This window comes from Heptranchias perlo, chromosome 31 (genome assembly GCF_035084215.1).
Source record: "Heptranchias perlo isolate sHepPer1 chromosome 31, sHepPer1.hap1, whole genome shotgun sequence".
NCBI lineage: Eukaryota > Metazoa > Chordata > Chondrichthyes > Hexanchiformes > Hexanchidae > Heptranchias > Heptranchias perlo.
In genome coordinates this window covers 4,909,256-4,923,035 of record NC_090355.1, presented here as the reverse complement: position 1 = coordinate 4,923,035, position 13,780 = coordinate 4,909,256, and the positions used below count along the sequence as shown (strand labels likewise).

Genomic DNA, 13,780 nt, shown 5'->3' with positions numbered 1-13,780 from the left:
TGCCATCTTTTGGATGAAACGTTAAACTGAGTCCCCATCTGCCCTCTCAGCTGGACATAAAAGATCCCATGGTACTATTTTGAAGAAGAGCTGGAGAGTTCTCCCCGGTGTGTGGCCAATATTTATCCCTCAACCAACATCACTAAAACAGATCATCTGGTCATTATCACATTGTTGTTGGTGGGAGCTTGCTGTGCTTAAATTGGCTGCCATGTTTCCTACATTACAACAGTAACTACACTTCAAAAGTACCTCATTGGTTGTAAAGTACTTTAGGACATTCTGAGGTTGTGAAAGGCGCTAGAGAAATGCAAGTCATAGTCACGTTCAACCACTTATCCTTAAGTGGCAACATCCCTTTAAAATTACCTGCAGCCCTTTAAGTGCTGATGACACATTGGATTTCCCTTCTTTCTCCTTGGAAATCTCCCAGCACCAGGCCACAGCCAGACCGGAAGCTCAATCTGAATGAGGGCAAATCCCAGGAGCTCAGTTGGGTCAGCCATTCCTGATCTGTGTGAGCAACAAATGTGCAGCGCTCCATATTAAAATTCTCATCCTTGTTTTCAAATCCCTCCATGATCTCGCCTCTCCCTATCTCTGTAACCTCCTCCAGCCCTACAACCCTCTGAGATCTCTGCGCTCCTCCAATTCTGGCTTCTTGTGCATCCCCGATTTTAATCGCTCCACCATTGGCGGCCGTACCTTCAGCTGCCTAGGTCCTAAGCTCTGGAATTCCCTCCCTAAACCTCTCCTCCTCTCTACCTCTCTCTCCTCCTTTAAGACGCTCCTTAAAACCTACCTCTTTGACCAAGCTTTTGGTCACCTGTCCTAATATCTCCTTTTGTGGCTTGGTGTCAAATTTTGTTTGATAATCGCTCATGTGAAGCGCCTTGGGACATTTTACTACGTTAAAGCCACTATATAAATGCGTTGTTGTTGTTGTTGACCACTCAGCCTCAGCCATTTAGAAGTAAAACAGACGTACATTAAATCTATCACCTGCAGCATCACATGACACGTAAAAAAAATCTGGAAATAAAAAGCTGGTATCAGTAAAAACCCAACCGGTTCACTAATGTCCTTACCCGGTCTGGCCTATATGTGACTCCAGTCCCAAACCAGCATAGTTCACTCTTAACTGCCCTCTGAAGTGGCCAGCAAGCCACTCAATTGTATCCAGGGCAACTAGGGATGGGCAATAAACAGCCACATCCCAAAAATGAATATTAAAACAAACTCACTGAGGAGGGGAGTGTGTGCCGAGTGTGGACAATGCTTGGGGCTGCATCTTTTCATCTTTTTTGAATTTTTTTCTCAACAAGTTCCACCATTAAAATCAACCTTAATTTTAAATTCTGAATTCACTTGTTTTAACCCTTCCAAGTTGATTTTGCACTTCAAGGAGGAGAGTCTAACTGTGGTGATTTTTACAATTGTATGTTTTTAAGCTTCATTTGGTTGTCTGCAGCGCCACTGTCAATAATCACCTCTTGAGCCAACCCCGCTGTTGGTCGTAGTTTCATTTTATCTGAAACAAGTTTCAGTTCAAGGTCATTGGAATATTCCCGAATTCCTTCTATCTCTGCCTATATTATCTGGTGAATTTTAGACAAAACAGTCAGTATTATTCACTTTCCCACAATGGATAATGTGGCGACAGCTTTGAATTCATTGATAAAATACAATAAATCATTAAAACACAGGGCTGGGGTTAAGCCAGGCTGCTTATACATAGCTGAGGTTAATCTAGGTCAAGCCAAGGTTAAACCAGTGGCGTTTGACATGGGGTTGAGTTAAACCAGCTCTATCTACGTAGAATCCAGGACAAAGCAGCACTATTTACATGGAGTCAATATTAAACCAAACATGTTCACCCCACAGCCTGACTTCAGCTCAAACCCAAACTCAAATCTGACTCGAAACCTGAACATGAACTTGAATCTGAATCCGAACCTGAGTCCAAATCTGGATCTGCTTCTGAAACTGAGCCCAAATTTGAACCCAAACCACAAAGTCTGAACCACAAACACGGATTCAGATTCAAGTTCATGTTCAGGTTTCGAGTCAGATTTGAGTTTGGGTTTGAGCTGAAGTCAGGCTGTGGGGTGAACATGTTTGGTTTAATATTGACTCCATGTAAATAGTGCTGCTTTTTCCTGGATTCTACGTAGATAGAGCTGGTTTAATTCAACTCCATGTCAAACACCACTGGTTTAACCTTGGCTTGACCTAGATTAACCTCAGCTATGTATAAGCAGCCTGGCTTAACCCCAGCCCTGTGTTTTAATGATTTATTGTATTTTATCAATGAATTCACAGTGTTTGTCCAAAAAGCAAACCGGACAAGGTCCTCAGCCCGTGATGGCAGCAGACTCAGATCAACCAGAGGCGCTCAGACAAAGACTGTAAAAAAATCAGGTAGATCCTCGTACTCCATTTGAAGGCCGCATGATTGAAACTCTTTTAAGGACAGCGGTCAAAAGGGCTCCAGCAGTCTCGAATCTCGTCACTGTCTCGCGTGTTGGTTTACAATCAGGGTCAATGCTGTGTTGGTTTACAATCGGTGTCAAGAAACTCCAGCAAACTCCAGATGTCAGTCTTGGCTTAATGGTGGCACACTTGTCTCCCAGTTAGAAGGTCATGGGTTCAAGTCCTACTACAGAGACTTGAGCACAAAATCTAAGCTGACACTCCAATGCAGTACTGAGGGGGTGCTGCACTGTCAGAGGTGCTGTCTTTCAGATGAGATGTTAAACTGAAGCCCCATCTGCCCTCAGGTGGATGTAAAAGATCCCATGATACTATCTGAAGAAGAGTTGGGGAGTTCTCCCTGGTGTCCTGGGCAATATTTTCTCCTCAACCAACATCAGTAGAACAGGTCATTATCACATCACTGTTTGTGGGATCTTGCTTTGTGCAAATTGGCTGCTGTGTTTCCTACATTATTACGCTTCAAAAAGTACTTCATTGGGCTGTAATGCACTTTGGGGTGTCCTGAGTTTGTGAAAGGTGCTATAGAAATGCAAGTTGTGTGTAGGAGTCTGTATGTCCATGTTTGAGTGATTGTATGTGCATGTCATGCTTGTTCAAGTGTATGTTTGCATGCATATGTATGTGTGTGTGCCCGTGTTCCTGTAACTGACAGTAGTCTGGGCCTGCACTGAGAGTGGGGGGAGGGGAAGAGTTACCGTTTCGATTGACTTGGCTATTCGAGACGTCTTTGGCTGGATGGCTGGTGCCTGAAGCAGAGAGGGGCAGCCAGCAGGGGGTTCTTTCTTTCAATGGTAATTCTTGGCAGCTGCTGCATTTTATTGGATGCGTACAGACTCAAGACACAGTCAGCTCAACGCAACCCACAGCAACGTGGCAGCCTTTTACTTTATCACATATTTATTTACATATTTCGCAGTGGCTGGCAGAGTGCCCCACCAGTGTAGGTCCTGTGACCCTGCTGTGGCCTGAAGCTGTGGGCAAGACACATACAGAGGATGCACTGTCTGCACATTCGTGCACCAGCGTCCTCCATCCTGACCAAGCCGTGAGTAATATGGCTCGAGGCTGGAATTGGTTTCTGTAAGTCTTTGACGTCAGAGCTGCTGAAAGTTCAATTCCAAGTCAAAGGGGGAGTAACTATCTTTTAAAACGGTGCCTAGCAACTTTAGGACTACTTTCAAATTGAGATTTCCATTATCCGAATCATTTTAATGAGCACTTCTCAACATCAGGGTCTGTTTTGAACAGAAATCTCACCGTAAGAAGGTATCTCACCATCAGGCCCCTAATACTGAGATGAACATGAGCTGCACAGCATCAGATGGCAGCAAATTGTTCCCCGTTATCCAGTCTGTACTGCACATGGGTGAGAGCAGACATTAAAGTCTCGATTTTAACCTAACCCACCGAGCAGGAACGAGGCAGGTTCAGGTTCGGGTCGGACTTTAGCCTCTTGACTTCAATGGAGAGTAAAATCGGGAGGGGTGTAAAACGGGCCTGCGAACCGAACTGAACTGAACCTGCCCTGTTCCCACCGGGCTGGTTAGGTTAAAATCGAGGTGAAAGATGCACAAGACAGGGATGGATTGCCCCCTTTATCGGGTGTGTATTATACAAGGCCTATTCTGTAAGGCTGTGCTGGTGGTGTATGCAAGAAGGGAAACCGGGATTCTGATCTTACGTATTGGACCTTCACACAATTTTCCACCAGGCAATTTTGCAGCGTGTAAGCAAGCCTCCCTGCAGGCCTTCGAGCCCACCCCCTCCACGACCATTAGCATATTTCAATTATTTTAATATGGTTCCATGCAGAAGTTCCTACAGTTGGGTGAGATTCCTCCCTATCATGCTCCTCCCCATTGTGCTCCTTCCCATATAAACGGGGACATCTGAAGAACAAGCCTGACCCTCTTTATAGCTTTCCATTTAACTAAGGTTATTGTAGGATTGTGAATAACTATTTCAGTGCCGTTTTTGGTTACTGAGTATCTCTGTTTGACTGCACTGTATGTATTTCTTGGTGCCTCCATTTTTATTCCTTTTTTTGCTGCAGCCTATACTTCTGAAATAGACCATTGTCTGCAGTCTTGGCCATTACTGCCTCTGTACAAGATGGGAATTGCTTTGGGCTGCCTCCGCCCCACCACTGGCAGCCGTGCCTAGACGGGCTTTCAGCTGTCTAAGCTCTAAGCTCTGGAATTCCCTCCCTAAACCTCTCCGCCTCTCTACCTCTCTCTCTCCTATTTTAAGACGCTCATTAAAGCCTACCTCTTTGACCAAGCTTTTGGTCGCCTGTCCAAATATCACCTTATGTGGCTCGATGTCAAATTTGTCCGATAACACTCCTGTGAAGCGCCTTGGGACGTTTTACTACGTTAAAGGTGCCATATAATTGTGAGTTGTTATTGAGCGTTCCAATTGCTCTGCATATCCTGGATGAGAATGCGCTCCGAAGGTAGATCTTCGGCCTTGCTGTCAGGCGGTTTCAGGTGGTAGTGGGGCCAACTGGGTAAAGGGAATGTGGTGGGAAGCCATTTCATTGGCTCCCTGTGGCCGGCCATTCATACCACAAGTGATGGCAGGCAATGTACTTGCCCAAATATGGATGGGCGTATCCAAATTATATATTAATGACAGAAACACTGGGGCTGGGGCTCTTTTCTCTGGAAAAGAAGGGAAGATCTGATCGAGGTCTTTAAGATTATGAAGGGTTTGATAGGGTAGATGTAGAGAAGATGTTTCCGCTTGTGGGGGAGACCAGAACTGGGGGCCATAAATATAAAATAGTCACTAATAATTCCAATAGGGAATTCAGGAGAAACTTCTTTACCAGAGAGTGGTTAGAATGTGGAACTCGCTACCACATGGGGTGGTTGAGGTGAATAGCATAGATGCATTTAAGGGAAAGCTAGATAAACACATGAGGGAGAAAGGAATAGAAGGATATGTTGATGGGGTTAGATGAAGAAGGGTGGGAGGAGGCTGGTCTGGAGCATAACACTGGCATAGACCTGTTGAGCCAAATGGCCTGTTTCTGCGCCATACATTTTATGTAATTCTATGTAAACACTTCATACGACATATTTCCTGTCATTAACACCATAACAGTGCTGAATGTTAGGAGTGACATTGCTATGGTGAGGGTGTGGGGGGGGGTGCGAAGGGGGTTGGAAATTCGTCATTGGCCAAATTTGTCCCCTCTTTCTTCAGCTGCCCTCCATGGAAGACTCCAGACACTCCCAGGCTGCCCAAGGCCTGCCCACTGGCATTTTCTTCGTTCTGCCAAGGCGGACTCTGCCTGCAGCTAGGAAGAGCACTGGGAAGCCAGCCAAAGTTATGCAAATGGCCCTGACCCTGCTGGCATCGGTGTTTCAGGAAACAGGTGGGTGCAAGGCCCACGCACCACGGATCCAGCTGGGTCTTTGCCAGGTTGGGAAAAATCGAGCTCTTCAGCTCCCCTTTACTAGCTGCCGCTTGACCCAATTTCCCGATTGGCAGGCATCCCATTTGCAGGCCTGACTCCCTGTACACATCTTTCATGTGAAGGGAGCCCATTCAAATTAAGGCAAGGGAGCCTAAATCAGACAATTGGGCCAGGACAGCCTCCCATGCCTCTGGCAACGATAGAACACAGTCCCGATTTTCCTGGAATCAAAAACATATGTCTTTACACATACATCAGTCGACACTGAGGCAGGAGGAGTCACACAGCACTAGGTGGGAGTGAATTGTTCCCTGTTACTCAATCTGTACTCTACATGTACAGAAGCTGTGACTGAGACATGGATGAGCCACATAGAACTAGATAGGAGTAAATTGTTCCGTTACTTACTCTGTACTGTCCATAGGAAAGGGACGATGTTGATATGCAGAAGATCTGCAGAGAATCAGATGGGAGTGAATAGCCCCCTTTTTTACCCGGTGTGTACTGTACATGTACAGGAACTGACAACAGGGCACACATGAACCATGCGGTATCAGACGGGAATGAATCATTCCTTTCACCATGTATGTAGTGTACATGTACAGGAACTGACACCACAACACATATTAACCCTCCAGAACCGGGCTTGGTGTTAGAGCCGAAACACTATAACATTGGAGCCTACATTTTGAACGTCACCTGCCTCTAGCACACATCAGAAAGCCACCGGCAAGGTTTAATCATTGGAAGAAGCTGGAGTTCAGAGTTCAGTGCAATGAGAGGACTGATTCCTCTGCTGCGTCAGGTGACGCCTTGGTTTAATAAACACATCAAGATTAATGAGCCAATTAATAAAGGACAGATGGCAGTGCAGGAAGTGTGCCAATGGGTTTAAATTACTAAACTGCGCAGTGATGGATCCAGGAACGCTACAGTAGGGAACGTCTGGACCTGTTGGGCAAAATCTCCCACAAATAAAAAGTATTTGCCTGTATAAGTTCAATTGCAGAGTGTTAGGATTTTTTTTAAGACTCTTTGTGACCGTTCAGTGCTTGCCTCTAGTGCACCTGATATTCGTGTGATGATTGTGATTGTTTTCTAAGCTTGCTTTCTTCATCATGATATGAGACTGTCGTCCAATAGAATTAACAAGCAATATTGCTAATCAGAATGGGGAGAGCAAGGTGGCTGCTGGAAATGAAGAAACGGTTTCCCCAGAACCAGATTAAGTACAGAATATGAGGGCATAGACGTTGACTCTCAATGGGGATGCAAAACAGACGGTAATGGACTGCGTGTTATTGAGAGTGTTGTTGTACCTGTGGGGACACCAAATCAGAGGTGCAGAAGCTCTTAAAGGGCTGCTGCACTCTTAAAGGAGGCATATATTTCTGTTGGAGATTGTTAATGGATAACATGGCTGGAGAAGGTCTCTGAACTTCATTGAAGAGGGCTAGAGGTTTTGTTGGAGGAGGTGGCCCTGAGGAAACTGGCAATTTTTGGGGCAGAGGGCAATCTCCAATTAGAGCCGGTGTACAGCGAGCATTATAAATTTCACGGGTCTGCAGTAGATATTCTCTTGGCCTGAGCATCACTGGTCACTCCCATTAACAGATCTTGTGTCCCCTATGATCAGGAGCACACATTTTGTGCCCAATATCTAAGTAAACAAAAACATGGCCCAGGGATGTAATATAGACCCCCTGCTGCATGTAATGATTACTATGATCTCACGCCTGTCGCTACATGTGTTATTCTGCCTTTATGGACGGCCAAATGAAAGGCACTTTAGTGAGTTGAAGCATGATTATAAACCAAGAAACTTGTTTATTTTACAAGATACAGATTTCACAACAAGACTCATCGGTTCTCTCGGAACTCCTGGTACCATAAAAATAAATAAAATTTGCAAGCTCTACTATTGCTCAAGGCAAAATTCACTTTCAAGTTAGGTGTCCTTAAACTAATTGCCACTATATTTGGGTTACAATCAATATAGGTTCACTGTGCCATTCTGGAGCCTCTGTGTGTCTCTCTGACTGACTCGCATTGACTCTCCAGAGAGGAGGAACACCCCATTGAGCAGAATCTATCGCAACTTCAAAAGAACGGAGAGTTCTGGGGAGGTGGATTGTAGGGCTAAATGCCAGCAGAAAGACAACAAATAAATGAAGAAAAATTGAGCAGAAATGGCCTAAAAACTATTGAATGAATCTTCTTACTTTAAACTAGCTTGATTCCTGGGATAAGAGGGTTGTCTTATGAGGAAAGATTTGAGTAGAATGGGCCTATACTCTCTGGAGTTTAGAAGAATGAGAGGCGATCTCATTGAAACATGTAAGATTCTAAGAGGGCTTGACAGGGTAGATGCTGAGAGGATGTTTCCCCTGACTGGTGAGTCTAGAACTAGGAGACATAGTCTCAGGATAAGGCGTTGGACATTTAGGACTGAGATGAGGAGGAATTTCTTCACTCAGAGGGTCGTGACTATTTGAAATTCTCTACCCCAGAGGGCTGTGGATGCTCAGTCGTTGAGTATATTCAAGACTGAGATCAATAGATTTTTGGACTCAAAGGGAATCAAGGGATATAGGGATCATGCGGGAAAGTGGAGTTGAGGTAGAAGATTAGCCATGATCTGACTGAATGGTGGAGCAGGCTCGAGGGGCCGTATGGCCTACTCCGGCTCCTATTTCTTATGTTCTTATGCTCTTACTTCCATATACAACTCAGTGATTAGCCACCCTAAACACCCATTTATATGGGTGCTATCTGGAAGTGACGTGTTCCCAATGCAAAGGCCACAAAAAGCATGGAAGGTCCTAGTTTTTTTTTATTCGTTCATGGGATGTGGGCGTCGCTGGCAAGGCCAGCATGTATTGCCCATCCCTAACTTCCCTTGAGAAGGTGGTGGTGAGCCGCCTTCTTGAACCACTGCAGTCCGTGTGGTGAAGGTTCTCCCACAGTGCTGTTAGGTAGGGAGTTCCAGGATTTTGACCCAGCAACGATGAAGGAACGGCGATATATTTCCAAGTTGGGATGGTGTGTGACTTGGAGGGGAACGTGCAGGCGGTGTTGTTCTCATGTGCCTGCTGCTCTTGTCCTTCTAGGTGGTAGAGGTCGTGGGTTTGGGAGGGGGTGTCGAAGAAGCCTTGGTGAGTTGCTGCAGTGCATCCTGTGGATGGTACACACTGCAGCCAAGGTGCTCTGGTGGTGAAGGGAGTGAATGTTTCGGGTGGTGGATGGGGTGCCAATCAAGTGGGCTGCTTTGTCCTGGATGGTGTCGAGCTTCTTGAGTGTTGTTGGAGCTGCACTCATCCAGGCAAATGGAGAGTATTCCATCACACTCCTGACTTGTGCCTTGTAGATGTTGGAAAGGCTTTGGGGAGTCAGGAGGTGAGTCACTCGCCACAGAATACCCAGCCTCTGACCTGCTCTTGTAGCCACAGTATGTATGTGGCTGGTCCAGTTAACTTTCTGGTCAATGGTGACCCCCAGGATGTTGATGGTGGGGGATTCGGTGATGGTACTGCTGTTGAATGTCAAGGGGAGGTGGTCAGACTCTCTCTTGTTGGAGATGGTCATTGTCTGGCACTTGGCGCAAATGTTACTTGTCACTTACCTTCACCACACGGACTGCAGCGGTTCAAGAAGGCGGCTCACCACCACCTTCTCAAGGGCAATTAGGGATGGGCAATAAATGCTGGCCTCGCCAGCGACACCCACATCCCATGAACGAATAAAAAAAAAAGCCCAAGCCTGGAGTTTATCCAGGTCTTGCTGCATGAGGGCACGAACTGCTTCATTATCTGAGGGGTTGTGAATGGGACTGAACATTGTACAATCTTCATCGAACATCCCCATTTCTGATCTTATGATGGAGAGAAAGTCATTGATGAAGCAGCTGAAGATGGTTGGGCCTAGGACATTGCCACAAGGAACTCCTGCAGCAATGTCCTGGGGCTGAGATGATTGGCCTCCAACAACCACTACCATCTTCCTTTGTGCTAGGTATGACTCCAGCCACTGGAGAGCTTTCCCCCTGATTCCCATTGACTTCAATATTACTAGGGCTCCTTGGTGCCACACTTGGTCAAATGCTGCCTTGATGTCAAGGACAGTCACTCTCACCTCACCTCTGGAATTCAGCTCTTTTTTCTATGTTTGGATCAAGGCTGTAATGAGGTCTGGAGTTGAGTGGTCCTGGCGGAACCCAAACTGGGAATCGATGAGCAGGTTATTTTTGAGTAAGTGCTGCTTGATAGCACTGTCGACGACAACTTCCATCACTTTGCTGATGATTGAGAGTAGACTGATGGGGCTGTAATTGGCCGGATTGGACTTGTCCTGCTTTTTGTGGACAAATTCAATCCTGTGTTGTTTTGAATACTATGATGAAGTTGTCGTCTGTTTCTGGCAGCAATTTCCTCCACCAGCTTCCTGGCTACCAGAAGTGGACTTCAGGACCTGGAGTCTCCTCTGAATTACTGCCCATTTTGGGGAGGATTAGGGGCGGTAACAGAGGAAAACGTGCTCTTAAAGGTTAACATGGGAACATAGGAACTATAGGAACAGGAGAAGGTGACTCAGCCCCATGAGCCTTTCTGCCATTCAATTAGATCATGGCTGATCTGTATCTTAATTCCATCTACCTGCCTTGGTTCTGTAACCCTTAATACCCTTACCTAATAAAATTCTATCAATCTCAGTTTTGACATTTCCAATTGACCCCCAGCCTCAACAGCTTTTTGAGGGAGAGAGTTCCAGGTTTCCACTTCCCTTTGTGTGAAGAAGTGCTCCCTGACATCACCCTTGAACGGCCCACCTCTAATTTTAAGTTTATGGACTCCCCCGCCAGAGCAAATATTTTCTCCCCACCTACCATATTAAATCTTTTAATCATCTTAAACACCTTAATTTGATCACCCCTTAATCCTCTATACTCAACGGAATACAAGCCTAGTCTATGCAACTTGTCCTCATAATTTAACCCTTTTAGCCCTGGTTTCATTCTGGTGAATCTGCGCTGCACCCCCTCCAATGCCAATATATCCTTCCTGAGGTGCGGTGCCCAGAACTGAGCGCAGTAATCCAGATGGGGTCTAACCAGAGCTTTATATAACTGTAACATAATTTCTACCCCTTTGTATTCCAGCCCCCTTGAGATAAAGGTCAACATTCCATTAGCTTTTTAAATGATTTTTTGTATCTGACCATTAGCTTTTAGTGATTTCTGTACTTGGACCCCTAAATCTCTCTGCTCATCCACAGTTCTTAGCTTTTCACCATTTAGAAAATACTCTGATCCATCTTTCTTAGGTCCTAAGTGGATGATCTCACACTTTCCCACATTGAACTCCATCTGCCACAGTTTTGCCCACTCACTTAATCTATCAATGTCACTTTGCAACTTTCTGCTCCCATCTACATTATTTACTGTGCCACCTAACTTAATGTCATCAGCAAACTTGGTTATATGGCTCTCTATTCCTTCATCCAAGACATTCATAAATACAGTGAAAATCTGTGGCCCCAGTACAGATCCCTGGGGGACACCACTAATCACATCCTGCCCATTTGAGAACATACCCATTATCCCTACTCTCTGTCTCCTACCTCCTCACCAATTCCCTATCCAAGCCAATAGGTTGCCTCCATTTCCATGTGCTCTCATTTCAGTTGTATACAACTGAAGCATCACTTCCTCCTTTTTCTTTTCTAAACTCCTTGAGGTAAAGACCAACATTCCACTGGCCTTTTTGATTACTTTTTGTCTATTGGCTTTCAATGATTTGTGAACTTGGACTCCCAAATCTCTCTGTTCCTCTACAGTTCCTAGTTTCTCACCATTTAGAAAATATTCCGATTTATCTTCCTCGGCTCCAGAGTGGATGACCTCACACTTCCCCAGATTAATCTCCATCTCCACAGTTTTGCCCAATCACTTAATCTATCAATATCCTTTTGTAACTTCCTGCTACTAATCTACACAACTTACTGTGCCTCCCTACATAGTGTCATCTGCAAACTTGGATATATAACTGCCTAGTCCTTCATCCAAGTTATTGATATACATGGTTGAAAACTGAAGCCTCAGTGCAGATACTTCAAATTCACCACAAAATTGAATTTTGAGGCCAAGAGCTGGTTTAGCTGCATGCACAGTGACATTTGCCCTTAAAGAAATAATGGGTTAGTATATGGGCCTTGCAATACTTTAAGAAAGTACAAGAAGCTGAAACTACACATGATGAGCCTGGGCCAGCTTTTACCAACCTTCTCTTGCCAGCTCGCCCTCTCCTGCAGGTTCTCCTGTCCGTCTGCCTATTATATCTAACACCTCCTCTTCTCATGGTAAGCCTTGCCCTGGTTGCCTTTCTGCGGCGCTGGTTGAATGTTTTTTTTTCCCTTTGGAGGGAGAGAAGACAATGGCCCAGAAATTCCTGGGATGCTGCTTTCGCTCCGTCACCGTGATTTCAACAGGAGTGCGGCTGAAACCGCAGTTACCCATCTGTGACGTTATGGCGGCGCAGAAAGAGGAGCTCTGAGGAATTTCTGGGTCAATGTTACAGGCCCGAGTGTATCATGGAAACCTGAGGCCATGTTGACGAGGTGAAGGTGCCTTGTTCCTTTAAAAGAAGTGCCCTTGAAGATTAGCAGAAGTCCTTGCGGCAGGTACAGCGAGCTGAGAGAGTGGTTTTGAGTAAAGAGTGTTTGGAGAGTTTGCTCTTAGCATAAGGGAGTTTCCCTGACACCCACACGCCGAGAGGGAAAGATTATGACGATGTGTATTAACACCAGAGCTTGACTTCAGAACATAGGAACAGGAGGAGGCCATTCAGATCCTCGAGCCTGTTCCGCCATTCAATTAGATCATGGCTGATCTGGACCTCAACTCCATTTACTAACCTTAACTCCATATCCCTTGATACCCTTACGTAACAAAAATTTATTGATCTCCATCTTGAAAGCTCCAATTATCCTCCAGCCCTACAACCCTCTGAGATCTCTGCACTCCTCCAATTCTGTCCTCTTGTCCATCCCCAATTTCCTTCGCCCCACCATTGCCGGCTGTGCTTTCAGCCGCCTAGGCCCTAAGCTCTGGAATTCACTCCCTAAACCTCTCTGCCTCTCTACCTGTCTCTCCTCCTTTAAGACGCTCGTTAAGCCTACCTCTTTGACCTAGCTTTTGGTCACCTGTCCTAATTTCTCCTTATGTGGCTCGGGGTCAGATTGTGCCTGATAACGCTCCTGTGAAGCGCCTTGGGGCATTTTACTACATTAACGGTGCTATATAAGTGCAAGTTGTTGTTGTTGTCATCACATGACTGATCACTACTACTCTACTGCATTTTTTTAAATGTTAAAGTAAAAATTCAAAAACGGTCTTATTCCAGGCTCCAAGATGGCTGATTTTCAACCGAGTTTTCAAAAAGGCTCCTGCTGAGACTCTTACAAAAAGACTGCATGTGTTTGGGAACAAGAAGAGTTCAGCTCACCCCAGGCAACGGCTCTGTCCCTTTAAATGTAGCTGCGCAGGTTCCAAAGGGAGATATATTGAGCTCACTGCTGTTCCGCCTCACTGCCAGCATCCACTCAGCATGAATACTGCCGAAATATTTCACATCAGTTTTCCTTTAATGAAGGTTCCAAGCGTTTTACACTCGGTCGGGGACAAGGGTTCGTGATTAAGCCATGGCGCCCGGTGCCTTACTTGAGCATCAAGGGCTCATTATGACCATTGGCAGCGAGGCTGTAAAGGGAGCTGAGGTCATCCAGGCATGTAGGCTTTTACCAAGAATTACATCACGGTGAGATTAGTACCAATGTCATTGTAAGTGCCTCAGTAACACTTAGAAA

The 13,780-nt window shown here is 45.5% G+C and overlaps 1 long non-coding RNA gene across 1 annotated transcript in view; it reads left to right on the top strand.

The window, feature by feature from the left end:
- The first annotated feature begins 2,340 nt into the window (after positions 1–2,340).
- The window catches only part of LOC137300384 (uncharacterized), a 48,891-nt gene continuing 37,451 nt past the window's right edge, over positions 2,341–13,780 (top strand). The window contains exon 1 of the long non-coding RNA XR_010958062.1: positions 2,341–2,421. This is a non-coding gene — a long non-coding RNA (uncharacterized lncRNA). The remainder of the gene's footprint in view (positions 2,422–13,780) is intronic.